An 8,453-nucleotide genomic window follows, 5' to 3' on the forward strand; every position below is an offset into this window, starting at 1 on the left:
AGAGCTGCCATCTAGTGATGGAATTAGTAAATCCCTACAGCAATGAAATGAAAATAGAAAGGAGTGTACAAAAAAAAAAATTAATTTTGGGAGGGATGAATTTTTTTTTATTTCCTTGAAAAATAAGTCGTTTAAGAATTTTTTACATTTTAAAAGAAGAATTTACTGACATTGTCAAAAAGTGTCGAAACAATTGCTATTATATTCGAACCAGCAAATCATTCCAGAATAGAAAAGAGTATTGAAGAAAATGAAACTTTTACAATTTAAATAATGTTTTTTCTTCCTTTCATAAAACTTGAAACAAAAATAATTTTTTTAAAATAGTTTAATTTGTATAAAAAAATTCCTTGATGTTATGTTGACATTTTGCTTTACACTTACCTTTAAAAGTATTTAATTACGAATTGAATTGTAGTTTATGTTGATTTAGTTGATTTTACTGTGCTTGAACACTATTTCGAGAGCACAAAGCTTGACATCAAAGATTTTCTTTTCCATCCACGCTGAAAATGCCCTAAACCTTCTTCGAAGAAGCATTATTTACATGCATTAACACATTGGTCACATATACATGAGTTGGTTTTCAGATATTTAAATTTAAACAAAACGGGGAGGGAAAAACATTTTTCTAATTCTTATACTATTGAACTATTGTTTTAAAAATTATCTTGTGTGTGTTAATGTTAGCCTTTTCTGAAAAAAAATGGTTCTTCGAAAATTCGTTGTTTTGACGCTTCAGCTTTTTAACTTCTTCTGAAGAAGGAAAATAAATTATATTTAAAATTATACTTAAAAGAAACTATAGACAATGGCTGCAAATAAATTTCATGCATATTAAAATTTAAGCGAGAACGAAACATTATCTGTGAAAACCAGCGAATCCCAGTTGGGGTAAATAACGAAGCATACTTGATTTTCTGGTGAAACAGAAAAAAATTGAAAGGAGATTGGTAGAACTATATCTAAGAATCATTAGGCAATCAAATTGGTTTTGCCGTTTTTTCATCTTTTCTTCTTTAGGGACTCGATAGTTTCCAACTATCTTTTTGTTACTTCCTCGCTTCTCCGCATATTAGCCTGCGACCAATAATCAAAGAATATTATAGACAGTGTCCCCCCCCCCAAGTTCTTGGGCGCATTCATCCCCCCCCCCTAAAATAATTTGCTAACTTCCCCCTTCCATGTTAGCTTGTTCGAAATAGTGCTACGTTGCTTTTTTTATTTATGTACTTAAAAAGAAAAAAATTCTCTCGTCTAAATTCCCCCCCCAAACTATTCATTTTATTTAGTGTAAAAATTCCCCTCCCCCAAGCTTTAAGTGGGCGCATCATGCGCTCACCTTCCCCCCTGATTATAGAACCCCTCTATATTCTTTGCTATAGTTATCGGTCTCCGATAATTATAGGTTAGCCTATAATTATTCTTAATAAAATAACCTATAATTATAGATTAACCAATAATTATAGGTTATTTTATTGAGAATTTAATCTAAATAGTACGCAATTAATTGCGTACTATTTAGATTAAATTCTTAATAAATATTTAAACAATTAATATTAAGAACGAGGAAACGGAACACTCTGTTCATATATTTTAAAAATGCTTGTGGCACATGAAGTCGCAATCTGATTAAAAACTTCATGTTCTGGTGTCGCAAATAAATGTCTCAGTCAGAATTTTATCAAAATCTTAGGAATCACTGTTGAGGATAATCACAGCTTAAATGGATTCATAATTAATTAGAAAAATAGTAATAATCCAATTAGTCAAACAAATAAATCTAGTAACCCAAATAATATCCTTACTTCCCCATTTAGTCTATGGCATACTAACTACTTTGATGACATACATGCTATCCGTGACTGAAATTAAATTATCAGATTTTAATAATGCTCTTTTTTTTATTGTTTTCTTTTTTTTCGTATATATATATATATATCAGCATAATTGTTACCGTGGATGACTGAAATCAAGGGAATGTCGATTTTCACCGGTGAATGCCATCAATCGCATAGTCGCTTTGGTGAATGTCCGAAATATTTGTTTTATCCGATTAGATATTACTTTATTCGTTGATATTATTTTATTTATTCGCTATTTTAATATCGTGGGATAGATTGGGTGAAACATCAGTGTTCGGAGAACCGATTCAATGCTTATTGGGCAGTGGCACTTGACCTTAAAAAAACATCGATGTAGGACATACCGGGCAATGGCACTGAACCTTTAAAATACATTGATATGGGGCAAATGTATATCGAGTAGTTGCACATAACTAGAGCTAGTATATAATTCGGACATTTACCAAAGCGATTATGTTATTGTCAACATTCACCGGTGGAAGTTAACAACCACCAATTTCTTTCATTCACGGTAATATAAATAAATTCTGTCTCGTAGTATTCAAATTATCTACGAAACTGGCAGGATGTTTTGGAATTCGAAATTTATTTTCTGATTTCTTTGGATCATTAATTCCCAGGAAAGGGACCTAAGGAAGCACGTGCCATAACCCAAAAATTTTTCAAAATTTTCCGATTTTTTTTAAAATTCTTTCTTTAAATCCATATAATGATATTTTTATGAATTAAAAATTTATATAATTCATATGTAATTTAGCAAAATAAAAGATTAAATTTAATAATACTACAAAATTTATGCATCATTCTCAATTGTTGTATTTATTTAGTTTATAATTGGAGTTAGTTGCTATTTACGAAAGATAAATTTTCTTTTAATTACCTTCATTTTCCACTGATACAGAGAAATAATTTTTAAAGACACCTTTGTTGAAATTAAAAGTTCAATACTGATTTTTTTTTTTTTTTTTACAATTTTAAATAACTTACAGCATTATCGAATTCAAAATTTACATTCTGATTTGTTTCAAGGATTAATTTCTTGATAAAACTTGATAGACTATGATGAATGTTCTTAGAATTTTTAACTAATAATTTCCACTTCAGACGATGTATCCTTCTTTTACTACTAATTAATGTAAAATATGGCGTACGATTTTTTTTTTTTTTAATTTCAGCAAATGCTGGTGTTGAAAACTATTTTATTTCATTATCAAATAGCTTTTAAAAATTTCGTTTCGACTTTATAAGGCCGGATTGCGTCAAATGCATAACAATAGTAAGTGGCAGATTATGCAATTTTATTCTTTTAGCTTTTAAGGTCATTCCATATCTAATAATTACACGGTTAAATAATAAATGTATGTGATGAAATGTCTTTATTTTCTTAAAACTGTTCGGAAATAATTTATGAATGAAAAAAACAAACAAACTGTATTTAGCTTTTTTACATTGTGATTGTTCTCGGCAAAGAGATTATTTATCTAAAATTAGCTAGTTTCTAAAAAAAAAATGCCTCTTTGAAAAATTGTTCCCGCTGCATTTAATATTATATTTTTTAACCATTGTTGAAATAAAGTTAATATGAAACAAAATATCTTTTTTATATTTACTCACTGGTTAATTTTATACGTCGCGTGAAATTTTTTGACATATTTGCATCGAATGTATTCCAAAATACTTTATTAGACCATAAAATAATTTGGAGAAGCAGCGGATTTCGAGAGGATCAAATTGCAAAATGCTTCAAAATACAAAGGATGATAGAAAAATGCGATCCATAATTATTTTCTTAGTTTTTATTGATATCTTAAATCTAATAATTACAAATATACATTATGATGTGAATCTTCTACACGCATCAGGTGAGAACGGAATAGTAACATTTTTAGAAAATTTATTTGTTTCACAAATTTGGGGAAGAATATTTAACAAAATTTTCAAACTCTTTGTATTCGTACTTAATTATTAGATCTAAAGTTTTTATATATATGCTATCATATATTTTGATAAGCTCATATATAAGAAGCTCCGTTACCACAGTTTTTAATATACTTTTTGAGGATGCGCAAAATTAAATGAAAACACATACATGTGTAGCTAAGTAAAGTTCAACGAAACTAACGCAGAAAGGTTATGAAAATCTGAAAAATCATTCATTCGTAATTTTAAAACAATAAAACTTGGTAGGTTGCTAAAGAAAACCGGGAGGATGTGAAAGGCAAATGTTTGAAATATATCAGGTTTAAATTTAATCCTGCTTTCCTCAATGATGATTCATTCAAGAAGCTTATGTTCTTCCTTGTTTGAAAATTAATCTGCGACCGCTAATGTTAATTCTGTCTTTATTTTTGAAAACAATTCTAAAATTATAAATTAAAAACAAGATTTAAAGACCCCCTTTTACACTCAAATGGTTATAAAAATCAGCTGTATATATGTAAATGGTCTGAACTTGTAAAGGTTTCCTAAATTTATTTTAGAACGTCATAATTAATTAATTTTAATAAATTAAAGAAAAATTGCATACAAAGTACTTAAAATATTTCATTTCTTTCTAGGCTATTTTAAAAAATTCCACATCCATTATCTCACAAGAGAAAAAATAATTTTATTGAAATGTACCTTAAAAAAAAGTAAATCCTTTATTTTCTGAGTATATTATGCTTATTTTTAATATGTATTTTGTATTCTTCTGAAAAGTGTTCAAGATGCTAATTTCTCAGAAGCATTGAAATTGTTCCAAGTAGAGTTATTGCTGAGCAATTGTTCCATTTTAATGGATCTGATTGCATTTTGTATAGAATTTCTCAAACTATTTCATTACCTGAAGATCAAACGTTTAAAAAATGCACTAATATTAAGGAAGATAGGACAGAAAGTTTATCTGAAAAATTGCAATAAAATTTAAAAGTGTAGAATTTTAAGTTGGTAGATATCGCAAATTGATATTTACACACTGTTTTCAAATTTCAAAAGTGATAACTCAAAACATATCTCAACAGATTTTTTTAATTAAATATTTTAAGCATTATTTACAACAAAAAAAACAACAACAAATATCTTTACTAATTTTATTTATTTATTGTACAAAGATACTGTAATCAACATCTTGTAGGTGCATTGGGTATGAATTTTTACTTCAATAAAATTTTTTTAAGTACGAAGCTATAATAAATGAAAGAAGTCAAAATTACTACTGGTTATGTGAACAATTTAAAACTTTACTTAATAAAATAGTTGCACAGTTTCTCATTTTTCTGAAATTTCAGCAGACAGACATCACAACTTAAATACACTTCACCTAAATGCATATTCTTAAATAAATGTATTAATAACCATACAAACAATAGTTTTAGATACAAATAACAAATATAAATAAGAATTTTGCACATAAGGATTCTTTCCTTGATAGAACGGTTTTAAAAATTATTACTTAGTGGTAGCTTCTTCAAACATTACATTCAAATAGTACCAGGATTGGTAAGCTCTTGTCAGGCTAGAAAAAACTGATTATGTAAATCTACCCAATCCAAGAAACTGTCATTTACAATAAACATCTAATTTAAAAATGGAAGTTTAACATAATTCACCCAATAATTCTATACGAAAATCTATTTTATTAATTTTTAACGTTATATTATACATGCTTAAAGAATCTAGTTTAGAAGAGAAAATTATTAAATTTTGTCTGGGTTTCAAAAGAAAAAAAAAAAAAATATATATATATATTTTTTTTTCACAAATAATGTGCAATTGAAAATAAAACAAAAATTCAGAATAATATTTGCCATTCATTTAAAGCCTACAAATAATTTTAGTTAGGTGTTCACAACTCCAAAATATTATTTATAGGATTAATAGTAACTTTTTCAAAGTTTATTAAAACAATATCTTAAAAACACATTTAAAGCATGTGTCTTTGCATTTTATAGAATTTTGTGTCATACAGAACATAGGACACATGTTTAAACTTACCAACTAAGCATGACAGTAATATTAATCTGAGAAAGACAAGCCATAAAATGCATAATATAATTTTAAGATTCAAATAGTTAGACACATAAATATGTGCTTAAGCATTACAGAAAAAAACTTTTTTTTAAACTTTCAAGAACATATAACAACTAATATAACACAATAAATTTATCAACTTTAGTTTGCTTAACCAAGTAGAGTAGACTTAAAAATAGAAAGATATTAAAAGTTAATGCGGTTTATAGAATTTCATTGCATAGATTTTCTTCTTTAAATAAATTTCCAGCATACAAAAAAAAAAGTTTCATGTACATAAGTATAAACCTTAATAACTATATTTCAAATTGTCGAAACTCTCCTCTGAAAAATTGTGTTGGAACGACAGGGATGGGAAAAAATCCAGTAGATTTTACGAAACAATATACATTTTATGATAATTGTCACAGAATGTACTACATATTTTACACAAAAGGAATTTTAGAGATTTTTCTAGTTATCAAAATAGAAAAAGTGCAAGTTTTACCAGTTAAAATTGACAATATACTTGAAATTCTATGTGATATGTTTACTCATTTTACAACAATACATGGAATGTGCATTAAAAGAGTTAAAGAACTTAAATTATCATCAATAACTTGATCATTTAATCATGTACAATTTTAAAAACAATACTTAAATTTTTATAAATTAGAAACAATAACTTTAACATTACTCCCAAACAGCAGATTAAATTTTGTATAAATACGAGAATCAGAACTTTGGATTACATTTCATGATATGATTATATGCACACAACTAAATGGAGAATAATGAAAACTCCAAATGTTTATTTACATATCCATATAAAGGCCAAATTATAAATAATCGGCAATATAAATATTATAATATATGAATTACAGAAAACTTTCATATCTTTAAAGATCAAAATTAAACTAAAAATATTTTGATAAAACTGCAATGTTTTACCCAAAAATGGGAACTTACCAGTTTCGGGAGTCTGTAAAAATGTCACTTAACTTTTATTGATGTCATATCAATGCAATACTAATTGCAGTAAGAGGTACATAATATAGCTACTGTAGTAATAAGTTTTTTAGAACATTCTTAAACTTATAAGTACTTGAAAATGTTAATGAATGACTTACCCTAGAAAGTAATTAATATCTAGCCAAGTTTGCAGGTGAGCTTTAGCTGTTATACTGAACTTGGAAAAAACAATAAAAAGAAAACCATTTTAAAAACATCTATATAGAAAGGTTAATAAACTTTCTAAATAGGCAGTTCTCTAGCTATTGTTTCACCAAGTTTATCTTCTCCACGATCAGCCAACTGTATGTGGTACACAGACATGCTTCCAGTCATTCCTATATATGAATCATGAACCACTAGAGAGAAAAAAGTAACATCAACAATACTTGTATTAAAAAATTACAACGTCAAAAGAGATAAATTTCTCACAGTGACAAAAAATCACAATATGTTGTTACTCTTTCTTAGAGTTAACTTATTTATTTTAAATACATTAATCTCATCTATCAATTTTGAATGCAAGGCATACAATTCCTATGATAGTTACTAGGAAATTTAGAAATATATAAAGATGAATTGTAGATCTAAAATACTCTTAACTTTAATCACCACTTTTTCTTAATATAGCTAAATACAACCTTCATATATTAATACTCCATATTATAAACTATTCGTAACGTAAAATTTAGTATCGTTCCTAAATTCTAATGACAAACAGCACAAAACACAAGCATTTATCTCTAAATAAGTTCATTTACTATTGTGCATAAATAACAGACTATATAATTTCCTAAAATTTATGCAAGCTAATTTTCGCTATATTATCGCAGATTTTACTAAAACATTTTTAATGATCAAAACATTCGGTAGAATAAAAATTCCAATATGAAAACATTTTTAGGTTATCAGAAATTTCCCTCTGTAAAAATTATTTTACAAATTTTTTAAACAATAACCACTCAATCAATTAATGCTAAGCACATAAAAATAATTTTCTAAAAGAGTGGAGTTATAAATGCATTATAAAATTCATTCTCATTGGAAAATAACACGAGAATGGTGTTTACGCTTTATAGAACGTAATATATAAACATTTATGCAATGTTTTCACATTTAATTAGCTAAAAATAAATCCAAAAAATTAATATATTAATAATTTTTACTTACCACAACAGATTAGATATCGATCCCATGCAGTAAAATTTCAACACGTGAAATTAACAAGCCATCACAACAAAGCACACGAACACTGGCGATGTGGCGATTTAACAGATAGAAAAAGTCGCCACGATGATTGAAAAAAGTAACCCATCTTTCGTTGCCACCGGAAAGATAGGACCTTCACTTCCTCTTACGGGTTCCTTATATCTATGAAACTCGCCTTGTAGTGAGTCGCTACTCACCAGGTTGGAATTGTATTAGTCTAGTTCCTTTGGAAATAATTTATATTGTTGTTTTACCGAAGTTTATGAATTTAGTAAGCATATTTAAAACTCAGTTTATTAATTAAACTAAAAGGTAAATGTTATTCCTAGAAAGTGGAAGTAGTTGTGCTTTTTTCATATTATACCCAATTCTTCACCA

General features: G+C 27.2%; 1 long non-coding RNA gene across 1 annotated transcript; it reads right to left on the reverse strand.

The window, feature by feature from the left end:
• Positions 1 to 4,922: 4,922 nt before the first annotated feature.
• Positions 4,923 to 8,173, reverse strand: LOC147802538 (uncharacterized). Its single transcript, XR_015429847.1, has 3 exons — positions 8,037 to 8,173; positions 6,986 to 7,225; positions 4,923 to 5,361 (listed from the first exon to the last, which is right to left on the reverse strand). It is a non-coding gene; the product is annotated as an uncharacterized LOC147802538 (long non-coding RNA).
• Positions 8,174 to 8,453: the final 280 nt, after the last annotated feature.

The sequence above is a fragment of the Parasteatoda tepidariorum genome, chromosome 10, assembly GCF_982258835.1.
Source record: "Parasteatoda tepidariorum strain Cologne lab strain chromosome 10, Ptep-v5.0, whole genome shotgun sequence".
NCBI classification, from domain to species: Eukaryota; Metazoa; Arthropoda; class Arachnida; order Araneae; family Theridiidae; genus Parasteatoda; species Parasteatoda tepidariorum.